The following is a 21,906-nucleotide window of genomic DNA, read 5'->3' on the forward strand; positions in this document are numbered from 1 at the left end:
AATAAAACAATGGCGGCCGGGGACCGGGATGACGGAATGAAAACGTGTTCGGAAAACTTATAATGAGCTGAATTATTGATGTTTACAATTAATTCATTTCGAAATGTTCACGCGGCTTTTTATTTCGCGTCCCATTGTCGGGCACGGGAGTTAATTGAAAATTATGAAAGTTCACCCTCGTGTTCGACGTCCTCTGTTCGTGCCGATTGTCATGTTATAACCAGTCAACTTTCCGTGATTTTTTTTTTTTTAATTTTTTACGCGCACATCAAGTATCAATTATTATGGAATTTATTTTTTCCGGAGGGCATATCCATATTCGCACGCAATTGTGGTCACGTCCAATTATTTTTATCCTATCAACTATATTTTGTGGATTCGGTAATTACTTCAAAGTTTTGGTTGCAAAGTTTTAATTTCATTTTTTTTTAGTTGACAGCATTAAATGGGCTAAAAAACGTTACTCAGTATCGTTGTGACGTTACTGTCACCCTTTGGAAGAAACCAAAGAAGATAATTGTTTATTAATATAATTTTTCTTAACCAAAACAAATCAAAGTTGAAGAAGAACCGATAATCAGGATGGGGTATGGGGTTTTGAGGTGTCACCACACTCTGAACCACATATTAGTTACAATTTGATTCTTCATCTCTTTTGAAAAAACATAATTATTTTAAAATGATTAAATTTTTAAATAAGTTCATCCTTTGAACCATAGAAGAACAGTTTCAAGAACATTTTGTAAGGAACTAAGGATAATTGTTGTACTCATATATTTTTTCATAATAGAATGGCTTAAAATAGATTTGCATCTTCATCAACCATTAAGATCATAATTATATTACATATTTTATCTTAGTTTTTTGAGATAATCAAACAACAAAAATAATCAATCAGTTTAGGGAGCTTTAACCACGTATTTAGTCTCGATTTGACTCTTTATACATTATTAAAAACAAAATTGTTTTAAAGTAATTACATTTTTAAACAATTTGGAGAAGAATTAGTCAAGAAATTCAGAATAATCATATTCGTCCTCCGAACCATAAAAGAATAGTTTCAAGAATATTTTGTGCAGAAGCAAAGAACATACTAACATGTAATTGTTGTACTCATATAAGTTTCCTTCATTGAAAGGCAAAAAATAGATTTGCATCTTTCTTAATCTTAATGATATCATTAGTTCTTGATTATTTCTTCTCAGTTTCTTGGAATAATCCGGTGAATATTTCATGTCTTAAAAGTAATTCTACAAATGAAAAGTATTCGACTGACAAAAAGTAGAGTAACACTTTACTAAATGATTCTAATACCACAAAAATCGACAATAATTTACAATTTTAAAGTTAAAATAATTATATTATTGTCAGTTATGTAGTAGATAACAACAATACGGCAACATAATTGTTTATTATTTATTAGTGGGTTTATTAATATTTGAAAAAAATTAGGTTAAAATTAGAGATATTTCTGTCCACTGATTTTGAAATTCGTTCAAATTTGACAGTCTTTTTGCATGAATTTCATCCCATTTTGAATTGAATTGAGGTCTGGAATTTGTACTGGCCAAAACATTACACGTACTCCTTGAAAGGAGAACTACTAATTTAACTAATTTAGACGAGTGTTTCAGATCGTTATCATGTTGAAAGGTCCACCTTAAAACCATATCATCTTCGGCAAATAGAAGCATATGCCTCCCCAGAATGTCCTGATAAACGAAACGATCCATTTCCGTTCCAGTTTAACCAGCAGGGCCCATGCCAAACTCAGGAAAAATTATATATTTTATCTTAGTTTTTTGGGATAATCAAATAAGAAAAATCATCAGTTAAGGAGTTAGAGTTTTAATCACATATTTAATCTCGATATGATTATTTATACATTATTAAAAACGTGATTGTTTTAAAGTGACATTTTTAAACAAGTTGGAGAAGAATCAGACTAGAAATTTAGAGTAATCATATTCGTCATCCGAACCATAAAAGAATAGTTTTAAGAATATTTTGTGTAGAAACAAAGAACATACTAACAGATAATTGTTGTACCCATATAAGTTTTCTTAATTGAAAGGCAAAAAAATAGATTGCATCTGTATTAATCTTAATGATATCATTAGTCCTTGATTATTTATTCTCAGTTTCTTGGAATAATCAAATAAATTGAGTTGTCATAATTAACTTTTGAACCACATTTTTAATCATCAATTTTTAAGAACATAATTATTCTAAAATGGTACATTTTCAAAAAAGTTGAAACAATCACTCTGAGGAGTCACCTTTTGAAGCACCGGAGAACAATCTCAAGAACATTTTATAATCAAGCAAACAAGATATCAACAGATAATTGTTGTACTAATACAAAGCCATCTTCATTAACTTTTAAAAGCACAATTATATTAAAATGATACCATAAATTGATGAACAGGTCTTCTTATTTTATTGGAATAATCAAAAACGTTGATGAAGTATAGATACCCAGTGTTTGGGGAACTTGAGTTGTTTAAAAACAAATCTAAAATTATAATTAAGTCATTCCTTCTAGAGCTTTTTATATAAATTGAAGAGATAATCAAGGTAGTTTCAGTTATTGTGATTACCTCTTGAATTACAGTAGGTTAGTTTATGTTTATTTTGGAAGAAATCATTGTACCAATATAGATGAAAAATGTATAATTGAAAAGTATAAAAACATAAAATAATTTTAGTTATAATCCAGATATTTATGGAGATGACCAATCAATTACTTATTTTTATCAAAATAAAAGTCCTTAGAATGAGCATTTCGAATATTCAAATCTCAAAATTATATAAAATGCTGAATACTTTATCTTCATCTAATCTTGGAAATGTATAGAATAAAATAGAAGAGAAAATTTAGTTTCTCGGAGACAAAGGATCAAGTTTGGAATTGTCTTGTATCAAGAAGACCCAAATTAGATAAGCGTTTTAAAGTTCTGCACCCAAAAAGTTCTATAAATAACTCAACTATTCAATTAAATGGTTTTGAAGACCAACAACAAAAAACTTCCACAAATACATCACAGCCAAACGACCGAACCTTCAAGCGAAAAAAAAAACCCATCATAAATAAGCCGCCGTCACTCGGCATTATTAATAAATTAATGCGTCGATGATTCATTGGTCGACGTTCTAAAGAGACTAGCTACCGAAACCGAAACAGCAAGGAAAAAAAATGAAAACACCGAGATATTTATGTGTTATGAAAGCGTCTTAAGGTATATATCCACGTCCAATTAACATCAGCAGTTAGAGAAGTCGCACTGTAGTAATTTGGCAATTTGTTAGTCGTTAAAATTCTCAGCTGTCTGGATCTGTCATTTGCCGGTTGGCTGATAGTCGGCCTCAAACATGTGTCGCACTGTCTATTCATCCACTCGCATGAGTATGATTATAAATAAGATGTTGCCGTCTAAAATAAACTGCGGATTGAATGTTCTTCGGTCGCTGAAAAATCCGTCAGTCATCAGCTAATCGTCGAATTTGACGGTTTAATTGGGGCTGGAGGAAATTCACCGAAAAAACCCGAGGCACAGGAAATACTTCTGTTTGTTTGAGTCTTAATAGGTTTTCTTTGTTGCACGGATCTGTTTAATCAGATCAGTCCATCAATCACCCCAAAGGTCTTTGATTCATTTCTAATTAAAAACCGGCTACTGGAATTAGATACGAACTGATAAGTGGCACGTATTGTCCAAATCCTAATAAAAAATTACCACCCAAACTGTAAAACTATCGATCAACCGTTTCGTTGGAGTAATTACCTCCAACTCTGTATGTAAAACGATTCTTTTTCTGAGATCAGGTGTTCCCTAATTCGGCGTCCCACCCCCCCCCCTAAAACGGAACGCGTCCCGTAAAGAGTTTAAAGTGGGCCACCGTTCAAGCATCGGCAAATAGACCAAGAAGTGATTCCATTACGCGTCCTATTATCCCGTGATTGAAATGAAATTGACACATCTGCTACTTAGAAAGTCGGCATCGATACTCCACGCCACCATGGACGTCCCCTTTGGGAATGCGAACCCGAAACGAGCCGACTTCAGTGGCGCACAATAACTAAATCTGAAGTAAAACTGTTGTTTTTATTCGTTCTCTTCATTTTGTCCTTTAATGGTGCCATTTGTTTGAATTGGAGTCAATATCTGATGTTTGAATCCGCAGAAAAAGCAACGAAATTTTTTTATGAATACCATTTTTTTTATTATCTTCTTAACATACTCTAGATTTATTTATATATCTAGATATTTATATATATATATATATATATATATATATATATATATGTATATATATATATATATATATATATATATATATGTATATATATATATATATATATATTTATATATAGATATAGGATATATAGATATTATTTTACTGGATGGAGACAGATATTCTTTTCACATTTAATTTTGATTTATGTCATCGTCATTTATTTATTTTGCTTTTTAGTTGATTCTCTTCCTTTTTATTATAGATATTTTCAATTTTAATTTTGAGGTTGTATTAAGTTAAACTATTAGGAGGTAACAGATTTTTATAAACACCTGTGAACATTTTTTTATAATTTACAATTCTTTATTTTAATTTTAATTTTAGGGTTGTGTTAAGTCAAAATTATTAGAAAATAGCAGATAAAATAACTTTTATAATAACCTGTGAACATTTTTTGTTATATTTCATCATCCTTTATTCATTTTGTTTTGATGTTAGGTTCCAAGTTATCTTCTTTTTGATCTTTGATGATGCTTCTTTGTTTGTACTAAAGTCAATATTTGAGAAGGTTTTATTCTCTTTCTTCTTGCTACAGATGTTTTTAATATTAATTTTGGGATTGTACTGAGTCAAAATTATTAGGAACTAACAGATAAAATAACTATTATGTGCACCTGAGAATATTTTTTGCTTTATTTCGTCATTCTTTATTCATTTTGTTTTGTAGTTAGTTCCTAATTTATCTTCTTTTTGAGCTTTGATAATGCTTCTCTGTTTGTACCAGATAAGTCAACATTTGAGAAAGTTTTATCCTCTTCCTTTTTATTACAGATGTTTTTAATTTTAATGTATTAAGTCAAAATTATTGGAAAGTGACAGATAAAATAACTTTTTTAATCATCATTTTGTTTTGAGGTTAGGTTCCAAGTTATCTTTTTTTTGATCTTTGATGATGCTTCTTTGTTTGTACTAAAGTCAATATTTGAGAAGGTTTTATTCTTTTTCTTCTTGCTACAGATGTTTTTAATATTCATTTTGGGATTGTACTGAGTCAAAATTGTTAGGAACTAATAGATAAAATAACTTTTATATGCACTTGGGAATATTTTTTGATTTATTTCATCAATCTATTAATTTTGCTTTGAGGTTTGTTTCTCAGTAATCTTCTTTTTAAGCTTTGATGGTGCTTCTTTGTACCAGATAAGTCAACATTTGTGAACGTTTTATTCTCTTCCTCCTTACTACAGATGCTTTTAATTTTAATTTTGGGGTTGTATTAAGGACGTGTAAACATTTTTTTTTATTTTTGAACTTTCAGAGCTTTGTTTGTACTAGGTAAGGCAGCATTTGAGATGTCTTTAATTCAAATTTTGAGGTTGTCAAAATTAAAAAAAATATAAAAGGTTAATTTTTTACACTTATCTGAAGAAATCTTTATTAATATATATATATATATATATATATATATATATATATATATATATATATATATCTTTAGTAGTCTTCGGATTATTTCTACAATAATTAAGTAACAGGATAATTAAGCAAAATAATGTTCCCTAATAAAATTCATGTTGTTCCACCCATGTGCAACTCTCGTAGAAAACCCCAAGGCAATTGATGTCGGATCAGTTGATCGGGGACGATCATAGATTGGAGTGTGTGTGTGTGTGCAGGACCATTCACTCTTGTGCAAATACGATTAAAACGATCGCTGATTATTTTCCATTTATTGTCATTTGGAGGATTGCCCGTTCGTCGAGTTCGTCGAACAAAGCTCAGCCACGAAATCGACAAATTGGCCTGACGATTTAACGTTGAAGTGGTGCCAATATTTCGGTTCAGACGGTTGGCAACGGTGCACCCGGAATATGCGTGGACGTTAATTAATTTCGGTGTTTCGTAAATGATTTGCATCTTGTACGGTGCGGGTCCATTGTCGCCGTCATCGGCAGCGGCAAATGGATTCGGGATGTCAGTCATTTGCCGGGCGACTAATTCATTTTTAACACGGCTATTTGTTAGGAGAATCATTAATTAACCGACATAATTAACATAACTAAATGCTATCGTTCGGTTAATTGGATTTCTTAAAATACACGGCACAAATGACTCGGGCCGGCGAGCGAGATACAGGTCTGTGTCGAAACTGGAGGACGGCATCCAGGAAACCATTGCTGATGGGAAATTTTACGGTTCTTGAGATTCGGATGGCTTTTTCGGTACAATCGTTGATTAACATTACGTAAATATTCGTGTTGGAATTGTGGTGAAATAGACTGGATGATTTTATCGCAAGCAAACAACAATAGTGACATAATAAACTATAAATTGTGATTGAGCCAATTAAGGAGATTGGAAATGCAACTTGCTGTTTGTTTACCAATTTAAATTAAATTACTATCAATTACCACTATAAAGTTTTAGAAGTATAGAAAAAAAATAATAAAAATATAATGTATAATTAAAAGCCTTCTTTTAGTTATTTCTTACGTTTTTAGTAATTTTTTAGGAATCCAGGAAGAATTAGAATTATTTATTTTTACTTTTTTAATAATTTTTCAGGAAATTAGTATAATAAAAAAATAAAAATCCATAAAGTTATTAAAGTGAAACTATGTAATTTAATCAGTATGAATTTAATCGTATGGATTTTATTCCTAGAGATTTTAATTGTTGGGAAATTGATCGTATGGATTTTGATCATATGAAATTTGATCCTATGGAAAATGATCATATGGAAAATGATCATATGGAAAATGATCGTATAGATTTTGATCCTAAGGAAAATGATCGTATGGATTTTGATCGTATGGAAAATAATCGTATGAATTATAATCGTGTGGAAAATGATCGTATGGAATTTGATCGCATGGAAAATGATTGTATGTATTTTGATCGTAAGGATTTTAATCGTATGGAAAATGATGGTATGGATTTTGATCGTATGGAAAATGATCACATGTATTTTGATCGTACGGATTTTCATCATATAGAAAATGATCGTACGGATTTTAATCGTATGGAAAATGATCGTATGGAATTAGGTCACTTTACGTTTTTAGTAAATTTTTACGTTTTTCGTAATATCGTTATGTTATATTTCTTTAAGGCTACCATTCGTAATTATATCAATTAATGCACCCAAGAAATTTCGGAAGTGTGGCTCATTAGTATTTACCACTCATACGGGAAATTTTCGAAACTAAATTGTTCGAGAGGACCGAAATTTCTTCCAATTTTGCTTTCACAAGAAATTTATTTCACAATAATTTTCACATGAAATTTTTATAATTAAAAATTTTTTGGTTATAAAAGTATAATAAACAACTTGTAATAAATATAAATTTAACAATTTATTAAAAAACTAACTAAAACTAAACTTAACAATCTGTCTCGACTAGAGAATATAATAAATTTATTGCATTTTGTTTAATAAATTGAATAAAATGTTGAATTTAAATGTAAAATAATTAAGTTATTTTGATTATAGAAAATATTAATTTTTAACAAAAAAATTAGAAATACCTAAAAAAATCACAATGAAAGAAAAAAAAAAATAATTCCTCTGCAACATTATTAATTAAAATTTTTTTAATATTTTTAACTACAAATATGTTAAGAAAACTAACATTTGCAATTTTTAAAGTCTACATCACCACCCAATACTCCCTATTTTAGAGAAATTAGGAAAATATCTGAAAAAATCACACTGAAAGAAAGACTTAAGAGAGAGACTGTAATATTAAGAATATCTTTTTGATATTTTTAATTATAAATATTTTAAGAAAATTTAACATTTAATATTTTTAAAAAATAATTATTCAATTCTTTCTATTTTAAAGAAATTAGTGTGACACATGAAACAATTACACAAAAAGAAGAAGTAATTCCTTTATAAAATTATGAATAAATATTTTTTAAATATTTTTAATTATAAATATTCTAAGAAAATTGACCATTTTGATATTTTTAAAATGTACATAATCGAGCAATACTCTCTACTTTGAAAAAATTCAGAAACAATTACAGTAAAAAAAATAATACTTAAAATAATTTTTTTAAAATGTTTAATTTCAAATATTTTTAGATCATTTATTTATTTATGTTAAGGAAATTAAGAAAATATATAAAAAATTACATTGAAAGAAAAAATAATTATAAAATATAGAAAATATACATTGGAATTTTATTAAAAAAATGTATATGCAACTGCGACTCCACCATTTTTTTAATACTGAATAAACTAATAAAAAAGAACTTATGAATCTTATTCACAATGTTCGGTATTTAGTTTTATAGTATAATTATAAGGATAAAAATAAAAATAAACAAAACTTTGCAGAAAAAATCAGAATTATTTTTAAATGAATACTTAAAAATTTAATGTAACTAAATTTTAATAAATTAAAAACTTAATGAACTACCTCACAAAGCGATTTACTGGAAATCGCCACACCATATTTGGCCAACAATAAAATAATTTTTAGTCGATTGTCGATGGCATTTAACATATGTTTAATGTAAATATACAGTAAATACCATTAATCGGTACGGCACAATGGACGTTCAATTTGGAAATGTTAGATACGTTTTTGGAAAAACTATTGAAAGCGATTGGTTCCGCGAATGTATCTAACAATTTTGTTTAGCAATGTTGACATCTAATTTGTTCGTTCTTTTATCTTGTCAATGAACTAAAATTTATATCGGTCTGCGCTAGTGGAATGTTCAAATCTTAATTATATTGTTTATAATTTTGAGGTGCACGTCAACTGAAACTTTTCCACATTTCTTCCAATTAATAGACCGTCTAAAAATAGGGTCATCATTTTTATAATATTCTTAATTCAAAGGAAATAAAGTAGATTTGGATTAACATCAAACTTTAAGAGCACAATTGATCTAAAATTATGACATCGTCATTACTTCTTGAACCCTTCTCTTTAATTTATTGGAGTAGTTAATTAATATTGTCATCATGACCCTCAGAGGTTCTTAATTAAAAAGAAAACAGTACGTTTAAATCTATATTAATCTTTAAGGCATAATTGTATTCAAATGTAAACAATTTAAATAGATGTAATACTTCTCTTCTCTTTAGTTTATCGGAGTTATTAAATAAGTTGAAGAATCAGTAATATATTTGTGGGGTTTGAGTTGTCATCATTATCCCCAGAATCACTTAATTAATTTGTTAAGTTTATTTTGGAAGATACAAGTATATCAATGTGGGAGATGCATAATTGTTTCTCTAATATAGATTTGTATCGATGAATTACAAATTTGTGAGTGTTAAAGTGAAAAACTGAATATTATTCTTCATAATTTAGAAATTGGAATATTATGGTCTATTGAAACTCTTCCTCGAAATTTTACACATATCAAACTATTTTTTCTAAACTTTTTGATTCATTTCTTACCAATCTAAAAAAAATTATCTTGAGTAATTTTTACAATATTTTTAATGGAAAAGAATAACAATAGGTTTAAATCTAGTTTGTGGGGTTTGAGTTGTCATCATGGAAGAAACAAATGTGTCAATGTAGAAGACAATGTATAATTGTTTTTCTAATATAGATTTTTATCCATGAATTACAAATTTATATGAGTGTTAAACGCAGAATATCAGTTAACATAATTTTATTCTTCGTAATTTAGAAATGCGGATTATTATAGCCCATGGAAACTCTTCCGCAAAACTTTATACATATCGAACTATTATTTAAAACTTTTTCGTCAATTTGCTAGCAAACTAAAACAAAAAATATTACCTTCAGTAATTTTTACAATATTTTTAATGGAAAAGAATAAAAATTGGTTTAAATCTATTGTAATTTAAGTAGATGTCATTACTTCTTGAACTGTTCTCTTTAGCTTATCAGAGGTTAAATAAGTTAAAGAAGAATCAGTAATATATTTGTGGGGTTTGAGTTGTCATCATGATTCTCAGAGACAATATATAATTGATTCGCTCATATAGATTGTCAATGAATTACAAAGGCCATGACACGATAAATATACCGAATCGGCCCCAGAAAGTGATCGGGCTCATAATTTCAGGGAATCTTAGTACTAATAAGGTAGTTCGAAAGTGCCAGTTTCAGGTCTTTATAACCGTTTCGGAGTAAATCGAAAAATACTGAAAATTAGGGAAAATTAATTTTCTCAGAACTGTGTGAATCGATTGATCTAGATACCGGATATGTTTTGGGGGACGATGGTAGCTTTTTGAAAAAAAATGAGAGCATATCGGTTCACAAGGTCCTTAAAAAAAATGAGTTTATTTTATTAATTTCAGTTTTTAACCATCTTACGATTACGACACAATTATGAAACTATTTTTTTTGAATTCCTCGTCCAATTTCCGATGAATATATGAGCTTTTAGAATTTTTTAAAACGGTACGCCATATTGAAAAAAAATAAAATCCATTTTTTTTGCTCAAAAATCGGGTTTTTTTAATAATTTTACTCTTGAACTGATATGATACGGAACTTGCTTGATTACTGAGCTGGTGAAAACAACAGAAAAAATCCAGTAAATATGTAAAGTTGTTCATCAGGTATTCGAAAATCATCCATTTTATCAAGAAGTGTAGAGTCACATTCAACAGCCAAACTTTCCATCATTTTAGATAACTCAGAAGATCTTAAATTACCCCAATTAGAATAAACTTTTAAGTGGTTCAAATTCTCCGTATAAAAGCGTTTTTTTATGAGATGATCGCTGCAACATCTTCAAGTTTCGTTTTCTTATATTTTTAACACGACAATTAGAACACGGAACATCACCGATTGCAATTGGGCACTCAAAAGCAGCTGAGAACTCTTCAGCATCTTCAGCAGATTTTATATATTTTGGAGTACCTGGTGTTTTTTTTAAGAATTTTGAACAAATGCAACACTTGGAATTATTAGTTTTGGGTGTCCACATATTTTCACTTAAATAATAATATAGTCAAATAAAAATAATTATCAAATATAGATAAAAATACAGCCAATACTTCTTTGGAATGTCAACAGTCAATAATTTTAAGGTCTACAGATGGTGAGTTTTCATAAAGAAAAAAAACAGTGTTACCTTTTTTGAATTACAGTCCCATCTTGTGGTCCTTAAATTAATTAAATATCGATATAATAGTAATGTATACTGATTTTATTATTGTAATTAATAAAGTTTATAATAGTAATTAAGTAGATTAAAAAAATATTTTGATATGAGTGTATCTAATTTTTTCTGTTGTGTTCACAGCTCAGTAATCAAATAAGTTCCGTATTACATCAGTTCAAGAGTAAAATTATTGAAAACCCGATTTTTGAGCAAAAAAATGGATTCTATTTTTTTTTCAATATGGCGTACCGTTTTTAAAAATTCCAAAAGCTCATGTATTCATCGGAAATTGGCCGAGGAATTAAAAAAAAAAATAGTTTCATAATTGTGTCGTAATCGTAAGATAGTTAAAAATTGAAATTAAGAAAATAAACTCATTTTTTTAAGGTCCTTGTGAACCGATATAGCTCTCATTTTTTTTTCCAAAAAGCTACCACCGTCCCCCAAAACATATCCGGCATCTAGATCAATCGATTCACACAGCGCTGAGAAAATTAATTTTTTCTAATTTTCAGTATTTTTCGATTTACTCAGAAACGGTTATAAAAAAAGACCTGAAACTCGCACTATCGAAGTATCTTATTAGTACTAAGACTGAAATTATGAGCCCGATCTCTTTCTGGGGCCGATTCGGTATATTTATCGTCTCATGGCCTTTGTGCAGAATTCTACCGGATAAACTGAATTTTATTCTTCACAATTTAGAAATGCGGAATGTGTTAAACCTTTCCACGAATTTTCATACGCATATTCCAAGTATTTTTTCAGAGCTTTGCGGTCAATTAAAGACCATCCAGAAAAATATGCTTCAGTAATTTTCGTAAACAAACCGTCATCTGGTCAGTCCACAAATCAAATAATATTTTTAAATATCCCAAAAACCGTTTCGATCGCCATTTCTCGCCGCTAAATCCATCGTCGTCCGTATTAAAGCGTCGAGTAAAAAATATATTTATTAAACGCCAGAAAAACGCCACTTTGAAGCGCATCCCGATTTGATTTTTTTTTTATACGATCATTTTTTTGATGTCCCCGACGATAAATCTGACGTTGGTAAGGCGCGAAGTCGTCTTTAATGTTTCGAATGTGTGTCGCACAGGAAATTCGAAATGGTTTTGGGCCGCTAGGAAAATGACGCGGGGACAAATTTACGAGCCGATATTTATACGGAGGCGGGCAAAGAGACGCGGCGTTTCGTCCTCGCCTCATGCGGACACGGGCTAATGGAATTATGGGTGTGCGGCGGCGGTTAATTTTAGAAAAGCGCGCCCGCTTAGTTTAATCGATTTTAAATTGGCGACGATTAAATCCGAACGACGATTTTATTCGCACCGTCTCGATTTTGTTCGGGGATTGGATCATTAAAAAAATTGGATGACAGATTAAACTTTTTATTTTCAAATGGAAAAACCTATTTGTTTTGACGTTTATTATATTAGTTTTTTGATTGAATTATTTTAAAATTTAAATATATTAGTTGATTATATTTAACAATAATTAAAAAAATATATTTCTTTAGTTTTTTAGAATATTATTTCAGGTTCATTAATTTAAATTATTATAAATATCATCATTTTACATCCACATATTTTGTGAAAAAGATAAGAAAACATCCAACTGTAAATAACATATTTAATTATTTTGCTCTTAAATTTCTTAAATTTTTAAAACAGTTTGTGGATTTTTTTTTTTAGTTTTTGACAAACTAATAAAACTGTTTTTCTGTTATTTTAACTACTTTTTAATTGATTAGTTATAGATTATTATTTGGTAAGGTTTTACATCATTTCCAATTAGAAAATTTTTATCATTTTTCAGACAGTTTTTGTAAAATTTTTACTAATTTTGACCAATAAATAAATATTTGACAATCTTTTACAATTTTCCCAGTTCGCAATTACACAATTTCAGTCAGTCAGTTTTTGCAGTTTTGACCAATAAATAAATATTTACTGTTTTTCAATTATTTTAACTACCTTTTATTGATTTGCTTTGGATTATTTGGTAAACTTTTACGACTTTCCCAAAGACACAATTTTTAACATTTTCCAACAATTTTAAACTATAAACTACAAATAATAGCTTTTACTTCACTTTTACTAGTGTTAATAAATCCAATAAATTTTTAATGATTTTTCCTATCATTTTATTTACTTTTTAATTGATTTGCTATGGATTTTTGGTACGCTTTTACATCTTTCCCAACTAGACAATTTAACATTTTTCAACAATTTTATTCTATAAACAAGTGTCAGTTCTTACAACATTTTTACTAATTTTGACAAACCAATAAATATTTACTATTGTTTTAACTACTTCTTAGTTACTTTTCTATGGATAATTTAGTAAACCTTTATGCCTTTCCCAATTAGACAATTTTTAACTTTTTTCAACAATTATATTCTATAAACAGAAGTCAGTTTTTACAATATTTTTACTAGTTTTAACAAACCAAAAATATTTACAGTTTTCCTATTATTTTAATTACATTTTAATTGATTTGATATGGATTATTTGATAAGGTTTTACATCTTTCCCAATTAGACAATTTTTAACAATTTTCAACAATTTTATTCTATAAACAAGAATCAGTTTATACAACAATTTTACTAATTTTGACAAACTAATAAATATTTACTGTTTTTCTATTGTTTTAACTACTTCTTAGTTACTTTTCTATGGATAATTTAGTAAACTTTTATGTCTTTCACAATTACACAATTTTTAACATTTTTCAATAATTTTATTCTATAAACAAGAGTCAGTTTTTACAACATTTTTACTAATTTTGACTAACTAATAAATATTTACTGTTTTTCTATTGTTTTAACTACTTCTTAGTTACTTTTCTATGGATAATTTAGTAAACTTTTATGCCTTTCCCAATTAGACAATTTTTAACTTTTTTCAACAATTATATTCTATAAACAGAAGTCAGTTTTTACAATATTTTTACTAGTTTTGACAAACCAAAAATATTTACAGTTTTCCTATTATTTTAATTACATTTTAATTGATTTGATATGGATTATTTGATAAGGTTTTACATCTTTCCCAATTAGACAATTTTTAACAATTTTCAACAATTTTATTCTATAAACAAGAATCAGTTTATACAACAATTTTACTAATTTTGACAAACTAATAAATATTTACTGTTTTTCTATTGTTTTAACTACTTCTTAGTTACTTTTCTATGGATAATTTAGTAAACTTTTATGTCTTTCACAATTACACAATTTTTAACATTTTTCAATAATTTTATTCTATAAACAAGAGTCAGTTTTTACAACATTTTTACTAATTTTGACTAACTAATAAATATTTACTGTTTTTCTATTGTTTTAACTACTTCTTAGTTACTTTTCTATGGATAATTTAGTAAACTTTTATGCCTTTCCCAATTAGACAATTTTTAACTTTTTTCAACAATTATATTCTATAAACAGAAGTCAGTTTTTACAATATTTTTACTAGTTTTGACAAACCAAAAATATTTACAGTTTTCCTATTATTTTAATTACATTTTAATTGATTTGATATGGATTATTTGATAAGGTTTTACATCTTTCCCAATTAGACAATTTTTAACAATTTTCAACAATTTTATTCTATAAACAAGAATCAGTTTATACAACAATTTTACTAATTTTGACAAACTAATATATATTTACTGTTTTTCTATTGTTTTAACTACTTCTTAGTTACTTTTCTATGGATAATTTAGTAAACTTTTATGTCTTTCACAATTACACAATTTTTAACATTTTTCAATAATTATATTCTATAAGCAACAGTCAGTTTTTACAATATTTTTGCTAGTTTTGACAAACCAATAAATATTTACTGTTTTTCCTATTATTTTAATTACATTTTAATTGATTTGCTATGGATTATTTGATAAGCTTTTACATCTTTCCAAATTAGACAATTTTTAACATTTTTCAATAATTTTATTCTATAAACAAGAGTCAGTTTTTGCAACATTTTTACTAATTTTGACAAACTGATAAATATTTACTGTTTTTGTATTGTTTTAACTATTTCTTAGTTACTTTTCTATGGATAATTTAGTAAACTTTTAAGCCTTTCCCAATTAGATAATTTTCAACATTTTTCAATAATTATATTCTATAAGCAACAGTCACTTATTACAATATTTTTACCAGTTTTGACAAACCAATAAATATTTACTGTTTTCCTATTATTTTAATTACATTTTAATTGATTTTCTATGGATAATTTGGTAAGCTTTTACATCTTTCCCAATTAGACAATTTTTAAAATTTTTCAACAATTTTGTTATATAAACCACAGTCGGTATTTTTGTTAGTTTTAACAAATCAATAAATTTTTACTCTATTCCTATTATTTTAGTTACTTTTTAATTGCTTTGCGATGGATTATTTGGTAAACTTTTACATCTTTCCCAACTAGAAAGTTTTTATCATTTTTCAATAATTTTATTCTATAAACAAGAGTCAGTTTTTACAACATTTTTACCAATTTTGACAAACCAATAAATAGTTACTGTTTTTCTATTGTTTTAACTACTTCTTAGTTACTTTTCTTTGGAGAATTTAGTAAACTTTTATGCCTTTCCCAATCAGACAATTTTTAACATTTTTCAACAATTATATTCTATAAGCAACAGTCAGTTTTTACAATATTTTTACTAGTTTTGACAAACTAATAAATATTTACTGTTTTTCCTATTATTTTAATTACATTTTAATTGATTAGACAATATTTAAAATTTCTCAACAATTTTATTCTATAAACCACAGTCGGTATTTTTACTAGTTTTAACAAATCAATAAATTTTTACTATTTTCTTATTATTTTACTTATTTTTTTAATTTCTTTGCAATGGATTATTTGTTATTAACTTTTGCATTTTTCCTAATTAGACAATTTTTAAAATTTTTCAACAATTATATTCTAATACATTTTTACCGTTTTTTTTAATTGATTTGCTATGGATTAATTGATAAACTTTTATATCTTTTTTAACAATTCTATAAATACAATTTATTAAATTACTTTGACTTCATTAATATTTTGTGAATTTTAAAATTAATGAATTAGTGTTGACATATTTAATTATTATGTATTAATTAACGTAATAGGTAATGTATATAATTAATGTTTATATTTAGTATTAAATAAAGTATTAATTTAAATATTTTTTGAGAAATTTAATACATTAAATCTTGATAATTTAAGTTATGATATATTAATTAATAAAATATTTAGTTGGTGTTACATCAAATTAAATTTTTGAAAAACTCCAATCCCAAAATGTAAAACGGTAATCACTACACAATTAATTCCATTTAATTTTAATTTAAACAACAACTGACACCGGACCAGAAAAAAACCCAATTAGATTAATTTAAAACCCCATTAATGATCGTAAAACATAATTGGATGGAATCACAGCGTCGAAATTTTATGCCGAACAAATGTGTCGAGTTAGTAAAAACGACCAGTCTCAGCGAACACCACATAAAACTGCCACCGTGTGTCCCCATAACATTACACCCGGTCGCCTGTAAGTTTTTGAGCGGCAGTTAATTTAGAAGATGTCCCGCCGCGCACATCCTCTCTTCGACACAAAACGGAACAATTCTATTTCTGGGCCAGTTCTGCGGACCGACACGGCGATTTGTCGGGCCGAATTATCCGAAATGGGCCCGTGAAAGCGGCACCGTCGTCGCGAGTCGGTCCCGACTAGGTCGGGGATGCGTGCCGTAAAGCGTTGCCACCGTGCAGATTAATATGTCGTGTAATTCTTACGGCGACGGCTAATTTATGCATGTTGACGTTGGAGTCGGGTTCGCTGTTTACAAACAAAACAACCGGGGGCATTTTGTCACATGCTCCGGCCGATTCTTCATCCCGAACGTGGATTTATTGGTTCCGTGTCGACGTTTCCGACCCGATAAATTAATATCAAGTGGTGCTCACTTGGTTGTACGGGTCGAATGTTTGTTGCTTTTAGAAATGCGGAGGTTGTTTACACAGATTAAAATGTTTCACATCGAGTGTCGCGTTCTGGATAAACACTTCGCGTCGCATTATGATTTAAGAACCCGATGATGCGATACGGTTAATTAAATAACGTTCCGAAATGTTATTTTAGGAGGTTACGGATCAAACTGTAAAAATAACCTTTTGTGAGATTCTAGTTAAAACACTATCGCTCATATGTAGAGCATTCATTTTATTAAAAGAACGAATATTTCATTTCAACATTTCGTACCACCCTGTATATGTTCTAGAAGTATATTTTCATCTCAATACGGTACCATGTTCCTCAATATTGTTTTAAAATATATTCGGGAGATGATCTTCTTTGGAGTAAGATAAAATTTGTTTATCCTAAAACCTATTGGTTTTTCTTGGTCTTCCAGTTTCCAGCAGTTTATTTAAATTTAAACAAATCAATCATTTCGAGGACGATTTACAATTTTAACAGAACTCTAGACTCTAGAAGGAGTTTCCAAAAGTGGTGAAAAGCGCAAGACTAACAAAGTCGTGGACAGTATGTCACTGAGTACCATAAAACAAAGACTAAAAGATGCTGAATTCTATGGTAGAAAATCAGTAAAGAAGCCCTTTATTTCTGCAAAAAAAATAGAGTAATGAGACTACTTTTTGTAAGAGAACATGTGAACTAGACAGATGAGCAAAGGAAAATAATTTTGTTTTTCCGATGATGAAGTTGGTTCCAATTATTAAATCTGGTGGCATTTCATAGGTATACTGTACACATACACTGGACCTACTGTAGAGCATGACGGAGGAGGGATAATGGATCATTTCGTTTATCGTGAGGTTCTGGAAAATCATATGCTTCCATTTGAGGAAGATAATATTAGTTTAAGGTGGATCTTTCAGGACAATAATGAAACACACTTCACTTCTCAAGGAATACATGTAATGTCTTGGCTGGTACAAATCCCAGACCTCAATCCAATTGAAAACCTATGGAATGAAATTGATCAGAAAATCCATGTTAAGAGATGCTCAAATTTGAATGAAATCTACGAAGAAGTTCAAAGTCAGTGGAAATAAATATCTGACGATTATAAGCTATTCAATCAATCTAAATCAATGAAAAAAAAGGACTTTAAAAGGTCAAATGTTCGTAAGGCTGTTTTATTTTATAGTTGCTCTACTTTTGACCCTTGAATTTTTTTTCAAATATTAATAAATGCCTAATTAAACCCACTAATAAACAATTATACTGCCGTACTGTTGTTATCAAACATGCTGTATAATTATCAATAATATAAATATTTAAAGGCACACTTTTATCAAGAAAAAAGAATGTTGCTCTACATGTGTACATTCACTATTATCATTAATACTATATTAATTAATATATGAATAGAAACATCCTAACTTTTATTTTAGGAACCAGACAATTTCAAAATTTTATATTTTGATATTTTTACGATAAACTGTATAAATTATTTGGAAACTTATTTCTATCTCTGTTTCTTCATGACAAAAGAAGCCACAGCCACAGAATGTAAAATGGAAAGACCGACCTTACCCACGATATTATTATTATCTATTTTTGTCATTGTTCATTTTCTTAAATAATAAACGGTTGAATTTTCAAATCAAAGATCAAAATTGAGGTTAATTTTTTTTCTTCGGTCCCAAAAATTTTTTCATAGAGACTAAATTTCTTTGTATAACGTTGGACTCAACTAATTATAACCGTCACTATTTTGTAAATAAAACTTGAAATTCAACATTTTTTTCTTACTTAATGATTTTGTGTAAAACTTTCTGTTAAAAAATGTTAGGTTAGGTTAGGTTAGGTTGTACATTAGTTCTTTAATTTGTTTAGTACTCACAATTAAATAAGAAAGGGGACGTAATTCAGTTCTTCAATAAACACCCAGTCTTGATCCAACAGCTTTGCCACCTCACAACACTGATGTTTAGTCTTCGTAGTCGTTTTCTCAATTTAATGTTTCCTCCGATTTTCACAGTTTTTTCACCATATAGGATTTTTGGAAATAAATTGGTGTTTGTACCTTTTCTTTTTTTAGTCTTTAGTCTCTTTGTGTAGGATTAACTAGGAACTTTTTTAAAAATAGAACGAAATTCTGACATATATCATAAACTCACGGATCACTCAAACGTCAAAAAATTTTTTTTTAACAGTTGGTAGTCACACACCTCAAATACATAAGAAATGGACAAGCTTTATTCATTAGTCATTATTTGTGACAGTTGATAACGTATGTATACAGGGATGTCATAAAACGTCCCTCCTGATAGGTATTATAAGTATGAACGACGATCCAGAAGTAAACGAGATACTAAAGCTCACTGTTATATAAATATTGACCTGAAATATATATTTTTTGTATGAATGTTTTATTGAAAGTTATTCTGACATTAAAATGACCCATAACTTTGTAACCAATGACTCAATTTTAGCCAGCAAAATAACATTGAATATAAAATAAACATTAAACACATGTAAACTTATAAATTTGTAATTTTCAATTACATCAGGAGGGAACTTTTAAGATCTCAGTCCGTAAATTATTTAATATAAATAAACAGAAATTTAAAATATCTAGAAATAGGTAAAATATTATTATCAATGTTATTTTAATACATAAAGTAAAAATCATACTTACATACCTATATTATTGTGATAAAACATTAGAAAAGAAATAACTAATTATTAAAAAATGAATAATGATAGTGATTTTAAAATAAATTGAAAATTGTGTGAAATAACTTTTTTTAAAGTAAATAATTTAAATTTTTTAATATTTTAAATGTTAAAAATATGTGAAGATAAACATAAAAATATCAAATGTTGAAATCTTTTCTAAGTAATACAAAATATTCAACTAAATAAAAAATAATTTAAAAAATTGGAATTATCCAGAAATGAGTAAAAATATATTAAACTTATTTTAATTTAATTAATTTAAAGTAAAATTGTCATGTCTGCTTAAAAATATCAAAAAAATAGTGTTGGTGATTTTCATATACAAAAGTGAGAGAAATATTTTTCGTTAAATATTTTAAGAATTTTTTCCAAAAATATATGAAGATTATAAATTATATTAAAATTCTTTTATAACTATTAATTTGTAATTTTGTAGGAGTATCAAATTTTTTAATAATAAAATATATATTGACAATTTATATTTACAAGAGGGGACATTTTTTAATAATAAATAAATAAAAAATTGAAATGATTTATAAATGAGTAAAAAATTGTAAATCTTATTTTAATACATAAAGTACTGCGGAAAGATTTTAGGTGAAAAGAAATAAATTATTAAATATACTACCTATAATTCAATTTTCGTAAGAATATCGAATTTTAGTTTTTATTCAAGGTCCATATCTTCTTCAAATTAAAATTTATCAAGGTAGTGGGGACTTTAGACGACTTTCCTGTATTTGATCATTAAATTAATTAATTAAATAAATAAATAATAAATTAATAAATTATTAAATATCTTTAATTATCTTATTACAAATCTTATTTTAATAGTTCTTAAAATATGTATACCTATATTACTAAGATAACACACTAAATAATCATTTATAGTTAAAAATAAGGTAATAATTATATTAAAATATTGTGTGAAATGCCTTCGTTTGCATTAAATAATTTAATTTACATAGATAATTTAAGGATAAATAAATAAAATATTTAGAAAAATAATACTATTTATATTTTTTTAATTTGTCAGTCATTTTATGTGTATAAAGATTTATATACAAATATATATAATTTGATATTATCTTTTATTATTCCTAAATAATGGTGTGTAAAATGTATCTGTAATAATTCTTTATCATAAAAATATGTCATACCGTGTAAATAATAATGAGATAATATATTATATAATTAAATAAGGAACAAATTAATAGTCAAAAGTGAACGTGACTTTGTAATCGCAATTGTCCCTTTAATTACATAAACTGTCCGGGCAACGTTGGAATTTTTTTATTTTCCATTGAAAATGTAATTAAACACGAACTTAATTCGCGGTTAATTCGTGCCCGAAGTAAAATATTTTTACGGTCCGGCGCAACGTCGAAACGACGTTTCATATTTAATATACATTAAATAAGGCAGACGTTAAACGCGCGTTGATAAGCCCTATCGCAAATCCCTGTTCATAAAAACAAATAACAATACAATTCGTCCCTAATTAAACTGCTAGCCATAACATTTTCACCGCTACTAAATTTAAATTGTTTCATCAGCGTACTCTAAATAAGAGCTTTTGTCCCAAAATATGCCCAACAATCATGGCTTGATAATTTCCCTACCCGCTTCTTTTGTTATTCCAAAACATATTCATAATTACAAAGCAAATAAAGTGGCTCTCCGCATTTAAACGGGCTACGCCCCCAGATCTGCCGGGACCAATCGGACGGCGGCGTCGCTCCAATAGCGACGTCGTTCCCCCACCGCGGCGGGATGCTGCGATTCTTAGCTCGCCATTCTGTGTGAACCGGATCCGAAGCGGATCAAATCAGTAGCCGAAA

At 27.9% G+C, this 21,906-nt stretch overlaps 1 protein-coding gene across 2 annotated transcripts in view; it reads right to left on the reverse strand.

The window, feature by feature from the left end:
* Positions 1 to 21,906, reverse strand: part of LOC126265640 (uncharacterized) — a 72,959-nt gene that overhangs the window by 38,888 nt on the left and 12,165 nt on the right. Inside the window, exon 1 of one of the 2 annotated variants that reach the window (XM_049967714.1) lies at positions 19,227 to 19,341. The exons of the other annotated variant lie outside the window; for it this stretch is intronic. The gene's annotated coding sequence lies outside the window, so the exon portion shown is untranslated. Of the gene's footprint in view, positions 1 to 19,226; positions 19,342 to 21,906 lie in introns of those variants that run through there. 2 annotated transcript variants of the gene reach the window in all.

This window comes from Aethina tumida, chromosome 5 (genome assembly GCF_024364675.1).
Source record: "Aethina tumida isolate Nest 87 chromosome 5, icAetTumi1.1, whole genome shotgun sequence".
In the NCBI taxonomy this organism is placed as follows: domain Eukaryota; kingdom Metazoa; phylum Arthropoda; class Insecta; order Coleoptera; family Nitidulidae; genus Aethina; species Aethina tumida.